Genomic DNA, 15,289 nt, shown 5'->3' with positions numbered 1-15,289 from the left:
TAAGGTTGAGGAATAATAAAAAAAAAATTATGGGAAAATTAAAACCCATTTTGTCCCTATTCTCAAGAATCACTGATAAAACATGAAGCTGAGACAGACAGATTCCCCCAAACACCTCAACTTCTCCTGGTTAGAAACCGACATCATGTCCTGTTCTCTGGGAACCATCTGCTGTCCTCCAGGAAGTGACTGACAGCAGATATGACATCACTTCCTGTGAGGACCCGGATTGTCCAGCACCTGGTCCAGAATTGTTCAGGGTTTTACTCTCATAACGGCATGGCCTGGACCAGTGGCGCAAAAAGGGAGTATGCAGCGCATAGGGGCGCTGCACCAGAGGGGGCGTCAAAACCCCGTCTGGAGGGGCGGCGCCCCGATTATGTTTTCCTATACACTTCAGCGTGGCTTACGCTTCTTCACCTCGCGCACGTTACGAGGTAAATGTAGCGAGTGTTACCTTTCACGTAGCGTCGTCTCAGGGGGGGTAGAGCGAGTGGATGTTTTCCAGGCTCCTGCAACCTTCCTTCTGGGGAGAGGGGGATGGGGGGCGTCGATTTATGTTTTCGCATCCACCTGAATAATGTGTAGTTGCGCCACTGGCCTGGACAGCGGGACAGGCAGAAAACACCCGTCCCTATCCTGCTGGAGACGCTCAGAGAGGAACAGAACCTGGAGCAGGTCCAGAGCCTTCCTCCATCCTCAGCAGACCTCCTCCTCTTCCTCATGCTCACCAGAATGTTCTGGAAGGAAAATCCTCCCAGAATCCCCTTGTGATGAGGTCAGAGGGATTCTTACAGAACCGAATTGGTCCTGAGATCCCGCTGACCCAGTTAGAGGGAGATGGCTGCAGCCGTCCAGCCAGCACGCTGTGTTCCTGGAGGTTCTGGACGAGAGATGAGAGGAAATGCTTCCTGTCAACAGAGACACCAGATCCAACCATCAGATGTTCACATTCCTCACGTCTGCAGAAAGCTGCTGACAGCATAACGACCCAATCAAACGGCCCGCTTCCTGGAAACCAGAACCGCCCAGCTGCAGGGGGTTCGTTCACACAGCAGTGTGGTCTGGACCAGAACCAGAACCAAAACCAGCCAATGGATGTGATGAAATCCAGAGGGAAACAGAGACTGTTGTTTCCCTCTGGATCTCTGAGAGAAGCAGAAAAGATGTTTAAACATCCTGATTTTCCTGAACACACTGTCTCTAAGTCAAACCTGATGGTCCGGTAGACCCGGTTCTACTGGAACCAGAACATCTGCTCCCCCTCCAGCTGCTGTGGTTCTGAGTCAAACCAACCTGTTCCCCTCCTGGCCTGTGGGGGCGCTGCACCAAGAACCACTGAAGGAAACGACACAAAAACCTCAGAAGACACTGAGAGCAACTTCCTTCTTCACCAGATGGAAACAAGATGGAGGATTTTAGCGGTTGGAGGATTTCTCTTTAGGCTAAAGACCAGGAGCCATTTCTGCTGCTAGCGCTAGGCTAACACGTTAGCTTTGGTTGGATTTACCCATCCTTACCTATCCAGGACAGGACGAGACAGGAATGTCTTGGGTAAGATGGACAGAAAGACCCTCTCGGTTGGTTCTGAATGGTGACCTGAAATAACCTGGACGGGTTCTAGCCTGAAGAGCAGGACCACTCATTCTTCCATTATGACCTGTCCTGACCTGGACCGACCCGACCTCACCTGGACCGGAGCGCCTCTGCACCTGGAGAGAACATTGAGTTGGTGTCAGACTTTGTTCAGACAAGACGTCTTATTTTTAGTCCAGGTGAATCGCTTCATCTGAGTTCATGACTCATTAGCATTTCTCTAAACACACACACACACGCACGCACGCACACACACACACACACACACACACACACAGCTGAGTGACTGCTTCAGTTTTCCAGACAGTGATCTTGACGCTGCATCTGAACGATTTACCTCCCAGAGACATGTCTTTGTCCTCAGCAGGGAGGTGAGTCCTGTTTGTGGACAGATTTATGCAGGTCATGATGTCGGGTTAACCCGCCCCTAACACACACACACACACACACACACACACTCTGTCTCACAGGGGGTTGAGTGTTAGCAGATGTGCGTCCTCTGGCTGCTCTCTGCAGCTCTGATAGTTGATACATGCTCGATGTGGCGTGAAGCTGGAGGACATGGAGTCATGATGGATGCTGCAGCTTTGCACAACAACCTGCTGACTGTTTCACAACCGCTGAAGGAGTAGGTCCAGGTTTCCACCATGTTCTGGAGGAAGATCACTGACACCAAGGAGTCCCCATCAATCCATCAGTCAACCAACATCCATTTTTGCAGTGACCACAGTGGAGACCAAACTGCTTCAGGGTCAAAACCCAACACAGCAACAGGTAAAAGAGCAGAAACAGCAAAGCAACGCAGAACAAAGTAGATAAAACCAGAAGTGTTGCCAGGTTGGGGCACTATCTTTACCATAATATGGAATGTTTACAGGAAGATACTAAAGATACTAATACGCACCAGGGTGGGAACGGAGTAGAGTACGGTAGTTTCCCGACCAAAACGGGAGAATGGCAGGTGTGGTGGTGAAGTCCTGGAGTTGGTCAAATGGATAAAAACAGTCTGACCTGGTTTAACAGGTGAAAATAAGTAAATCTGGAGAACAACAGAGATTTGTTTGTCAAGTTGTTTTGTCAGATGTGATTTCAAGTTTTTCAGTTGTGAAATTTCCGAAGCCAGCAGCAGCTTTGTCTCCATCTGGGATCCGTTCTGCTTGCTGGTCGTTCGGGAACAGAAAGTTCTGCCTGGTGAATAAAGATCACATCATCTGCACAACAAGTCAATTTAACGTTTCGGCGGTTTGCAATAAATCCCAGAGACAACAAGGACAAAACCAAGAGTCCTAAAGCGGAGCCCTGCGGCACCCCGCTCAGAAGAGAAGCAGCAACCGTTTGAAGGCCGAACCACAGAATCCACAAAACCACAGCGAGGTCCACAGAGTCAAAGGCCACCATAAGCTCCAGAACCACCAGCAGCTGGTTGCTGACAGTCCAGTGACTTGCGTCTGGGTTCTGGATCTTGGTTCTGGTTCTTTTAGCTGGATGTTGCGTTGTGTTGCTGCTGGGGATCAATCGCAGTTTGGCGTGTTTGATCCGACTCCAACATCTGGATCTCATCAGCCGGTCCTGCTGAGCCTCTCTGGATCTGCAGAGGAACCCAAATCTCACCAGAACCAAACTCAGCTTCGCAGAAATATACATCCTAAGCAGCGTGTTCTGCACCGTCTCATGGAGGAGACATGATGTCCTCATATGTCCTCCACTGCAGAAGGCGCAACTAAGATGGAGCAACAACTTCTGCTCTCCATGGACACCAGGAACTCCAGCTGCTGCAGCAGGTGCTGCTGTTGCTGCAATTAGCACTGACTCAGGAAGACATTTTGAATCCCTAAGAGAACTGAACAAATTAACCAAAAATATTAAATAAAATGGATATTTAATTATTGGTCTCAGATAGAGAAAAACTGGCAGAGCTGCCTGTTGCGTGGAGCAGTGTTTCTCTGGCTGCTAGCCTCATGCTAGCTGAACAGGCTAATTGAGCTAGCATGTGAGTTGTGGTTCTGCTGAGGCTGTCTGCACAAACCAATGGAGTGAAGCTTCAGGTGTCTCATCTGGGAGGAAAACAGGCCGTTAGAAATGATCATGTTTCCAGACACAGTTTAGGGTTAGGGTGCTGCTGCCTTCAGCTGTTAGAAACATGCCTTATGTCAAATATGACTCAAAATAAGTTTGACTTAATGTCTGTCTCTTTAAAGGGATCCAGGATTAACATGTTGGCCTAAATATGTTAAAATGTTCCTGGGACCTAAAATATTAGTTTGTATTACGCCAAAACTCATAATTACTTCAAAAATGTACATTAGGCATTAGGCCTATTGCAATAAACAATAAATGTAATATTGACTTCTCGACTTTTAGCCCACATGCAGAACACGACAGGAGAACAGGTGATCAGATAAATAAAGTTTATTTACAATGAGTGGATATGAGAATGTGTGGTTTTTCATCCTGGGAAAAAAGGCCAGGGTCGTCCGTACTCCGGAGAGCAGTGAGAGAGAGACGGTGAGTTCAAGGTAGATCGGACAGTGGATCTTCAGAGAAGAATGGATTAATCTTACTTGGGCTGGTGAAGTTTCTCCACCAGGTGGAAGTACAGTGGTCACGTGGGCAATGGTCTGTTGTAGGGGTTCTTGACGTGATTCAGGTTCCGATGGGTGGTTCAGACAGAGGGTTCATTGGAGGTGGATGGTGAGGGCTGCGTGGAGGACGGACAGGAAAGTTCAGGTGAGGAGATTTGAAGAGCGATCCGCCTGCCAGCTGGGAATCCAGGAACTGAAGACAATTCATCTGCTGAAGGTGAGGAGGAAACTCGGGCAACTAGTGGGTAATAATCCACGGCGTCACGGGGAGGAAAATCCAGAAAGCCAGGAACTCGGGCTCCTGGCTTTCTGGAACCCAAAAGCGTTCCTCTGGGCCGTAGCCCTCCCAGTTGGCGAGGTACTACCAACACAATTTCGCCGATGGGAGTCCACGACCCAGTGAACAGTAAAGGCAGGATGCCCACCAATGTCATGAGCGGGAGGAGGGGGCTCAGAAGGAGGGCACAATGTGCTGGTATGAACAGGTTTGACTTGGGAGACATGAAACGTGGGATGAAAATGGAGAGATGATGGGAGGAGGAGGCAGACAGCTGAGGGACTGATGACTCTAAACTTCATAAGGACCGATGAACCTGGGGGAGAGTTTTCTGGACATAGATTTGAGTGGGATATTTCGTGCTGAAAGCCAAACTTTTTGTCCTGGTGAATACTGTGGGGCAGGGGATCTTTTGCGGTCAGCGAAGTGTCGGTTCTGGTTGAGACCAGTGATGGTCCTGTTGCAGATGTTTTTGCAGCGATGGATGTGATGTTGTACTGAGGTGACAGAGATTTCTTTTTCATCTGAGACAGGGGTCCCCAAACTTTTCCCTTTGAGGGCCACATTACTTTTCCCTTCTCTGCTGGGGGCCGGAGTCAGTTTGTAACAGAAAATGTTGCCAAGTTTAGATTTAACTGAACTGATTTCAGTTTCCGAACGGTAACTGTAACAGTGCTGATCCTTCGTGTCTGCTACTAGTATGTGCTAAATGAAAATATTCGCTTTCTTCTTCTTCTTTAGATTTCAACGGGAGCTTGCCTCCATTATTGCTGCACTACTGCCATCTACTGGATCCTCATATCTACACCTCAAATTCTCATAATGATCCCAGTATTATTAAAAAAAAACCTGAAAAATCTTTTTCCCCTCAATGCCATTTAACTGATCAACAACATTCTCAAATTTCAATTCCCTATTAAAACCTAATTCCGTCTTAATGGGCGCTTTCTTTTTTTATTTCCAATTTTGACTTCCAATGATTCACTTCCTGCTAAAGAGCCCCCTGGTGGTTGAAGAAAAATCCACATATAAGTTGCATGGTTCAAAGCTTAGGAAAAAACTAGCGGCTTATAGTCCGGAAAATACGGTATATGAAAAAAAAATCTGAACACTCTCTGGTGTTGTTCAGGGGGCCGGGCCAAATGTGGAGGCGGGCCGGATCCGGCCTGTGGGCCGTAGTTTGGGAACCACTGCACTAGATTGTCAAATGAGAAGCTATTCCGGTAGAAACTCATATGAGTACTGGCAGCTTTTATTTTGGAAAGGCGACAGATCCATTGCAAGACAACGGGTAACTTCCTGTTCAAAATTATTATTTTTATTCAAATTTAATGTGTTGTGAATGAAAATGTGAATTATTATCTTTACTGTCAAACATACTGAGTTCATGGATTGTTGTTTTGAGTGTCAGTTCGGGGTTTAAGAAGAAAAAGTAACGGGTCATACCATAATAGTCCGTGAAAGGTTTTCCCGCTCTTGAAGGAATGAAGTTTTGTTTTCCGTGTTCAATAAGTATAATAATAGTTTGATTACTGTTCTTGTAAACTAATGTGCTCTGGAGCACTTGAACTTTGTTAAACAGTGCTAGAACTGTGTTAGCAGATATGTAGCTGCTCTTATGCTACATGAAACATTGCTAATGAAAATGCTACATCCATGTGCTGAAAATAGTACTGTTCATGGTTAAACAGGCGCTGTGGAGCACTGTGATGAGAAAAAGCCTGTTTTGACTATTTTCTGCTATGTGAATGCATTAAAATGCCTTCACATCAGCTGTTGTCTAGCTGTTATTTCCCACAAGACACAACGCAGAACCAACTACGCTACACCTGCTTGATCTGTTTTTGTTCTGTCTTTTTCTATGTTTTTGGAGCCTTTCTTTGCACATCATCCAAATCTACAAATTATGGATCTGGTCAACCGATCTTTCAATGCAATTGATGATATTTTTGACGAGAAGTCTGGGCACAGAGAGCCTCCTGTCCTGCAGGGACAGACCCAGCAGGATTCACCTTGAGTGAATCCTGCTGGGTGAATCCTGCTGGCAACATGTTCATTCTTGTGAAAATATTTTATTAAAATTTATAAAAAAGTAAATAACCCGCTGTTTGGAGCTTGTGGATTCCTGGATTATCGACAAATTTGTGTTGGACTTGGCCGAACTAGCGAACACTCAGACTGTTGGTGTGGACAGAGACGAGGACTCTAAAACTCACTAACGAGTTGGAATCAATCTTGGAGAAGTTACTAGTTTCGGTCCAGTGGAACGACCAAACTCATTTGGATGATTGGGAACTGAGACGTATCGGAGAGACTTTAGGGAGGATTGAAATTTATAATCTTCCCGACCTAAGACGTTCTGTTTCTGAATTGGCTTTCCCTGTGTGGCCTTGGAAGGGCTGCATATTTCCAATCTCCTTGAAGATATGTAACCATAACGCTCCTTCCCACCTCACCCCCTCCTGTATCCATGGAGCTGTGGAGCTGAGCGCTCCCAAGGACATTCCTAGATAACATCACCTCTATTGGACTTTACCGGGAGGCTGGGCAACCTGGTTTCATGGCCCTGTGACGTCACCGCCTTCACTCATGCCTTTGCTTTGCCCTTTGTTTTGTCTGAATGTTGCCATTTGCCCTAATGTGTCCTTTCCTCTTTTTTGTTTTACAAATGGTGGAGTACTCCCTATTTAACCCAGAAAAGGGTTATTTTAGTTTATTAGTAATATCAGAAATTGTGGAGTACGCACTATTTAGATCAACATTATACAGGCCAGAAATGGAATAAGAATCAGAATAACTACGAACTTGGAATCCAGAAATACTTAACAGGAACAGTCACTGCTTAATTACTTTTCTATTACTACTTTTTTAGAAACTGTAACTACTCAAAATGACTAATGTAAAAAGGATTTACATTAGTCATTTTGCTTTGTTTTGTTCTTTTTCTTTCCTTAGGTTTATTTTGTTTGTATTTCCTTTTAACTCATGTAAAGCACTTTGAATTGCCTTGTTGCTGAAAATGTGCTATATAAATAAAATTACCTTACCTTCACTAGCGGAACAAGTCAGCGTCGGGCCAGGGGGCGGGGCCAATGCCCGGGCCCCTCACGTGTATCACCTGCTCTGCTGGAAACTGCTGAGCGAGGGGGGGGGGAGTTGGGCCGCGTTTGTCTTTTGATTTTTACCGAGGAAGCACATTGGCTAAACCGTGAGTGAGTGGAAGAGTCACTGGGACTGACTACTATATATTCCATTGAGGGACAGTAACTTTAACATTACATACACCTTTCTGAACAGGCGAGGGCGCACTTTCTCTGTCGATAATCAGACATTAAAGGAATTTGAAACCACTCCTCCCTCCCTGGCACCTCCAGACCCGGGTCACCATGGGCCCCCTTCTGGGCCCGGGCCGGGGGGCAGCCGCCCCCCCAGCCTCCCCTATAGCTCCACGCCTGCTTACCTCACTGAAATCTGACTGCATTCGGTGTTTTTTAGACCAAGAAGCACCAAACCTGATGTTTTTCATGATTTTAATATTTTATTGCTTAAACGATGAAACTCCTCAGACAATAAGCTAACACGAACACAAAATAAAGAAAATAAAAATAAAAGGATGTGAAAACCTCACTGTAATGGAAATAGTACTTTTTCTCAGTTTTTGTCTCATAAAGATGTAACGTTGGTCTGTGAGCTGAAGCGCATCTGTGGGGTCATTTCATTCTCACTAAATAAAGAAAACAGGTTTGGATCAGCAGATTAACTCCAACATGCTGATTAAAAATAATCAACAGGTTTGATTATTTAAGGTGATCAGGGTTTGTCTGCAATCACACATATCAGGAGCTGCGTAAATGTGGAGCTTTGGCTCTGATGGAGAACAAAGGAAGGATCCAGAGGGAGGATTGATCAGAGATCATATTGATCTGATGGTTTACTGGTGTTTAGATTAACCCAGACTGATCACCCTGGACCTCTGAGCAGAACTTAAAGAAGGAGCCGAGCGGTACCGGTACCGGTCCAGCTGCAGCCACCGAGCCGCCCGCTTTGTGAAAGCGCCTTATGGACAAAAAGCATCTTTATTCTGTAAATGTACAACTTATTCACATGATTCTACTATTTAGAATAAACGTCCACTTTCCCCCCCAAGGCCCTCTGACTCTGTCTGTCTTTAAATCCCGGCTGAACTGCTGCTGTTCAGACTGTTGTTTTCTGTGTTTCTGTGTAGTTACTTTGAGGTTTTCTGTGTTTAGTCCTGTCCTCCCTGTTGATTGCTTCCCAGGTGTGTCTCATTCCCTGATTACCCTCCCTGTATATTTAATCCCACTTGTTGTCTTTGTCTTTTGTCGGATCGTAGTCGTGTCAACCCTGTCGTGTCATTGGTCTGTCGTTTCGTCGTCTCAGTTGAACTGGTTAAGTCCTGTGATGGCGTCAGCTCCCTTCGTCAGTTTTTTCCTGTACTGCTGGTGCTGAGCCTAGCTTTTGCTCTGCCGCGCTGCATGTTCCTTGGACTGTATGAGCTGCCTATTCACCATTAAAGTCATCTTGATCTTACTTCCTGGTTCCTCGCCTGCTGCATTTGGGTCTGTATTCACATCACAACATGACAGACAGGCATTTGCATTTATTTATTTTTTTATTTGGATTTTGTTTTCTTTCAAATGTATTTTTATTTTTGTGAGGTGACCTTATGTTCCCTCAAAGCACCTTTTAAATAAAATATATAATAATTATTATTATAAATACCGTATTTTCCAGAGTATAAGCCCCTTATATGTGGATTTTTCTTCAACCACCAGGGGGCTCTTTAGCAGGAAGTGAATCATTGGAAGTAAAAATTGGAAATAAAAAAATAAAGCGCCCATTAAAACGGAATTAGGTTTTAATAGGGAATTGAAATTTTAGAATGTTGTTAATCTGTACATAGCACTGAGGGGAAAAAGAAGATTTTTCGTTTTTTTTTTTATAATACTGGGATCATTATGACAATTTGAGGAATAGATATTAGGATCCAGTAGATGGCAGTAGTGCAACAATAATGGATGCAAGCTGCTGTTGAAATCTAAAGCAGAAGAAGAAGAAAGCGCCTATTTTCATTTAGCACATACTAGTAGCAGACACGAAGGATCAGCACTGTTACAGTTACTGTTCGGAAACTACCGTAATCAGTTCAGTTAAATCTAAACTTGGCAACATTTTATTTTTCCTCTGTAATATATGTGATATTTAATTGACTCAAAAAAAAAAAGTCTAAAATTCCATAAAAACCATTTAATGTAAGTGACATCAAAGGTTTTGAAGTAAATTCAACCATGGAAAACAAAGTAAGCTTCAACTGTCACCATCTCTGTACCGTTTCTTCTCTTAAACATGTTAAACCTGGATGAGTAAAGCTTAAAGCTCCACCCTGTTAGGATAGATTGTGAAGATGTTTATTCAGTAGAATTTAAAAAACATTATATTAGATTTAGTCATTAAAGGTTTATTATTCTGTTGAAGGTTAACTAGCTAAATGTTGACCACATAAAGAGCTACAGGTAGATTAGTTAGAAAAGTTCCACCCTGTTATGGGTGGAAATTAGGGTGAAAAATAAAAAATGTCAGATGATGGAATAGAGTTGCAGAGCAGTCTGAGGTATTAACAGATGTCTTTGCCATTTGTCTGTTTTCATTTCACTAGTTGCCCCCATTGACTCCTGTGAGGAACAATGAGTCTGTCAGGGGAAAATCCACTACAGGGATGTCACCTGTTTTCCCAAATAGAGCCAGGACAAATACTCTGCCTATACTTTGACTTGAAGGAGGCAATTCTGCAACTAATGATGAAAATCATCAGATTTTAGAAGACATTAATTTTTCACCCTGTTATGGGACAATCCACCATGTTATGTTCCATTAATATTTAATAAAAACACATGTTTTTATTAAATATTGTTACAGAAACATTAAATACTGTGAATTTTTCTGTGCCATGTTGGGAATTGAAGACCAATAAATGCACATATTGATATACATTTATGAAATGACCAATATTTTCAATGCTGTCAGTAATGAGTAAAAAAAACATTTTTTTTCTTTACAATAAAGACATAAATGATTCGTAGCTACATGAAGTGTTACAATTTCAAAAATAAAACATATTATATAGCAAAAGGGTAACAAAAGTATCATGAGAAAAATACCACAGATTTTTGATCAGAGACAAGTTTATTTAATGGTTTTTAAACTACTATCTCATTGGTGTCATGTATTTTCAGCATTTCTACTCACAAGTGGAGTTTTTAACAAAAATGTTTGAAATGGTCAACTCTGTTACCAAATAGGGTAACAGAGTTGATGGTTTTCAGTTCTAAATTATTACGGTCCTGTCGATTCTGTTACTAACACCAACTCTGTTATGTAACAGAGTTGACATGTTTATGACATACTTTTACAAAAAAAAGGAAAACTGTTGTCCAGAGCACCATATACATTGTTGGTTGACTTCTGCTGTGATTTAATATTACTAACCAATTTTATTTCTAAAAGAATGATGGTTTTCAATGAGTTTTAATGAAAAATGTTTGACCCTATGCGAACAACTCTGTGAAAAGGTGAGCATGTTTTGATTTTTTAAAATTTATTTTTAAGTAAAACATCTCAATTTAAAGTATTGGGGTAGTAGGACACTTTGTGTAATGGAATAAAAATATTTTAGTCTGCTAGAATTTATTGTTTTTTTCATTCACTGAAAAAAACAATGAGCCTGGATGCTACGGCAAGGGGGAGGAACCTGGATGTCAGGACAGGGGGGAGTTAACTACTACTACCCGCCCAGAGACTGGGTATGTAGCCCCAGTAATGAACGAACCATCTGAGCTGAACGAGACAGCAACTGACCTGAGAGAGAGAATCATGGCCCNGGGGGAGGAGCTTCTGAGACGGGGCTAGGTCCACCCAGACGTTTAGCAGCTGAATGGTTGCCATGGAGATGAAATGATTTCTGAAACATGAAAGAATCAAAGCAGCCCAGCAGGAAAAACATTAAAACATGACAAAGATCAGATCAGAAAGGTGATTTTACAACACCGACCCTTTAAATCTGGTCTGGACGGAATCAGGAATCTGGATCATCTAGACCTGATCGTCTGGATGCTCCAACCTGGGAACGTCCTGGTTCTGTTTGGTTCCGTTGTGCACATCCCTAACAGCAGAGGACGATGCTGACTGTGATCACAGTGATTGGACTGACTCGGTTGACCCCAACCCACAATCAGCAGCTGACGGAACCAGGTTCTGCTGGGTTCTGTTCATCAGTGTGGTGGTGAGTCATGTTAGAGGGAAAGGCTTTAATCAGAACATTTCCTCCAATAGATCATTAAAGGGTTAAACTGCTGCTGGGACGCACCATTCAGCAGCAGACCTGGTGTGTGTGTCATTAGTGTGTGTGTGTGTGTGTGTATGTGTTGGGGACGGGGCTTGGCCCAGGCCGTCCGGGCCTGAAGCGGCTCAGTTCTTCTGCTGTGAGACACAAAAGGCTCTGGGCTCGGTACCGGGTCACTGCGACCCGGAGGGACAAATGGGGAAGAATTTACCAAAAATATCCCAACATGCTTCAGGCTGCCGACTCAACGGCTCCACCAGACACACAGAACAGAACCAGAACTGTTCTGGGTCTGAGAAGCCCCCAGAGGACCGAGGGAGAGCTCAGGTTCTCAGTTCGATGTTTGGTTCCTTTAATGCCATCAGAGATTCTGGTTTCAGGTCTTCATGAGGCTCAGTGGAGCGTCTGTAACATCCTGTTCTAGCCTTTATGCCTCCCAGCCAATCAGAAGGCTCTGTGATGGAACCAAGAGCCAATCAGAAGGCAGTTTAGTGGAACCACTTTGCTAAGCTAACAATAGTCACATTCTAGAGGTTTTATGCTCTTTATGCAGAACTTTAGACTATTCTAGAGAATTTGAACCAACACCCTCCTGGCTGCAAATAGAAGAAAATATAATAATAAATATAAATAATATAATAAAATACATCTATGAACTTGTGTTGCGCATCATTCAGTTTCTGTTCATTAATCCTTTGGCACTTGTTTCATGATCAATAGCAGCTTTAGCCAGACGGCTCTGTAGCGCCTCCTGGCCGTGGAGGAAGGCTGTGGCACGAGTTTCTCCTCTTCCTGTTTGCTCTCCATTAAAGGGGGCGGGGCCAAATATCACACTTTTTATGCCCTATTTGGATCACTGTGTTGCTTCGGCTCTGTTTCTGCTGCAGTTCCGACTGAACCGCACCAGCAGGACTCGGCATCTGCTGGGAGTTTGGACTCCTGTCGAGTCCCGGAGCCGTTTCCTGACCACTACAGGTACAAAAAGTTGAACAAAGCTCAACTAAAAACAAGAAATTATTCAGAACCCTGACCTTTGACCTCTGACCCTGTGCTATGGCAGAAAAATGAATAGAGCTGAAAATGATCGTAGCTCCAGGCTTCAAACATTCCTGCTCAAGACGGGACGCGTTCCTCCACAGGAAGCCTCCGGAGCCGAAACCACGGAAAGCAGAAACCATCTTCTGCTCGTCACAGTTTCACTCGGCCGAATCGTCTCCAGATCCGTTCCAGCAGATCCGTTCCAGCAGATCCGTTCCAGCAGATCCATTCCAGTAGATCCGTTCCAGTAGATCCGTTCCAGTAGATCCGTTCCAGCAGATCATCCTACATAACAGAAATCAGTGAATAAAATCTGTCCGCTGTAACCTGGCCTCAGGACATCTGCTGCGGCACCCACCGGCTCCATGGACCTCTTCAGACGGGTTCAGTCCCGTGATTCTGGCAGCGACCAAACAACCGGACCCAGATCCACTTTTTGAGGCTCTGTTGTGAATCCAGACCGATCTCAATCAGAACCAAGTACAGGAAATGAATGTCTGTTCAAACTTCCTGAGTCACGGTAGCTGAGCATCATGGGTAAATGGTGCTAACGCTGCTGCAGGTTCTGATTTTACTGTAGTGGACCTGACCCGACCTGACAGAACCAGAACCATTTCATCAGAAAACCAGCAAAGAAGGAGCTGCTCTGAACCCTAAAGTGGTTCTGAAGGTCTGGACCTTTTACTGGTTCTGCCCAGAAGAGCCCAGCAGATCACTGGAAGGCCATGTTTGTTTCTCCCCGCTCCGTCTCAGCAGAACCAGCTGATCCGAAGCCTGAACCGGGTCCACTCCATCTGATCTCATCAGTTCCTGGCGGATGGCCTAATCAAAGATCTGACCTACATTCTGTTTCCTCTCCCGGCAGGAACGCGCTGCGGCCTGAGCTGGAGATGAAAACACAACAACATGAAATATCTTGGCATCAAAATGCCTCGAATCAAACAGCAGTAATCTCTGCTCAGCTTTATTCTTCGCGTTTACTCTGGCATCCGAACCGTTCTGCTTTGATTTGATAAAAACTGAGAGGATCAGGATCTAATCCAAGCGTCCCGCTCACATTCAGCTTCTGAAACAGACCGTGACTCCTCCATGGGGACAACAAGATCTCCCTGAAAGGCAGAAAACAGGCCAGAGTTCACCGGCGTATCGCAGCAGGACAGCTGCCAAAACGCGCTCTTCATCCTTCTCCTCTTCCTCCTTTCCACTTCAGGCTGGTTTATCTTTCCATCTGATGCTGAGGGCGGTGACGGACGCCGTGTTTACTGACGGGAACCGTCTCCAACATGGAGCTGCTTGTCCGGATTACAGGAAGTAAACAGATCTGAAGCTGAAACTGGGTCAGAACTAAAAACAGCCTGAGATGATTCACCAAGAACCCTGATCCTGGTCAGCACAGCCAAGCTAACGCTAACGAAACCAGCAGCTGACTATCAGTTCAGGAGGGGTCAAAGGTAATCTCGGAGGCACAGAGGCCGTAGTCCTGGATGCGACTGTCACAGGATCTAGTCTTCTGGTCAGACAAAACCAGAGAGAAAATGATGGACCAGGATGGACAGAGTTCAACTAAAGCGGACTGGAGTCGGGTTGAAGCAGACGAGTCGGGATGAAGTGGACTGCAGAAACCGAGGCCACATTACCACATCAGGTTGAAGCGGATCGGACTGGGAAGGTGTGTGCATGAATCCTCAGTGGGTTCCTGTAAACTGAATCAACTTTCTAAGGTCGACACAATAGTTTCTGCTGCTCTGCAGCCTTCAACCTGTTTTCGTGACCTCTGACCTTCAGTCTGAAGTCAGCAGAGTCCTGATAAGCAGATGTTTTGAGGTCATGTGCCTCCTCGGCATTCAGCTGTCAGCCATGATGACGAGGCCAGACCTCATGTTGACTGATGATGCATCATCTGCAGGTCAGACTGCAGAGCTCTGAGCTTTCATTGTTTCTCCATGTGAAGCCAGAAGCTGCTCAGGGGCTTCATGCATGAAGCGGCGTGCGCACAAAAAAGTGTGGCGCCAAATTTTACGCAAAAGTCGGCATGTATAAAAATTAACTTTGCGTCAAGGTTTGTGTAAATATACGTACACTTTTTCGCTGACGTGAAAATGTGCAGCAGCCATGCAAACTTTTTCTGTGGACAATAATAAACTTCAACGTGTCAAAATTCACCTAAATACACTGACTTTCTCTCTTGCTCTTGATGAAGGCGGACGCTTTTTCCCTCTGCTCCCTCCCTGCCCATGCCTGCCCTGTCTTTTGCTATATTTTTGGAGCCTTTCTTTGCACATTCTCTGAATCTACAAATTATGTATCTGGTCAACCGATCTCTCAATGCAATTGATCAAATTTCTGACGAGAAGTCTGGGCACAGGAGAGCCTCTTGTCCTGCAGAGACACACCCGGCGGGATTCACCCTGGATTTATTCATGATAACAGGATTTC

The 15,289-nt window shown here is 44.7% G+C and overlaps 2 long non-coding RNA genes across 2 annotated transcripts in view; one reads left to right on the top strand and one right to left on the bottom strand.

Moving 5' to 3' along the window:
• The window catches only part of LOC107834188 (uncharacterized), a 23,348-nt gene extending 14,820 nt beyond the window's left edge, over positions 1-8,528 (top strand). The window contains exons 2-3 of the long non-coding RNA XR_001659968.1: positions 2,522-2,528; positions 8,449-8,528. This is a non-coding gene — a long non-coding RNA (uncharacterized LOC107834188). The remainder of the gene's footprint in view (positions 1-2,521; positions 2,529-8,448) is intronic.
• LOC107834189 (uncharacterized) lies at positions 8,312-14,147 on the bottom strand. Its single transcript, XR_001659969.1, has 3 exons — positions 14,137-14,147; positions 12,854-12,861; positions 8,312-8,529 (listed from the first exon to the last, which is right to left on the bottom strand). It is a non-coding gene; the product is annotated as an uncharacterized LOC107834189 (long non-coding RNA).
• Positions 14,148-15,289: the final 1,142 nt, after the last annotated feature.

The sequence above is a fragment of the Poecilia formosa genome, unplaced genomic scaffold, assembly GCF_000485575.1.
Source record: "Poecilia formosa unplaced genomic scaffold, Poecilia_formosa-5.1.2 Scaffold544, whole genome shotgun sequence".
In the NCBI taxonomy this organism is placed as follows: domain Eukaryota; kingdom Metazoa; phylum Chordata; class Actinopteri; order Cyprinodontiformes; family Poeciliidae; genus Poecilia; species Poecilia formosa.
The sequence above is the reverse complement of the archived record's forward strand: the minus strand, read 5'-3'. Positions and strand labels throughout refer to the sequence as shown.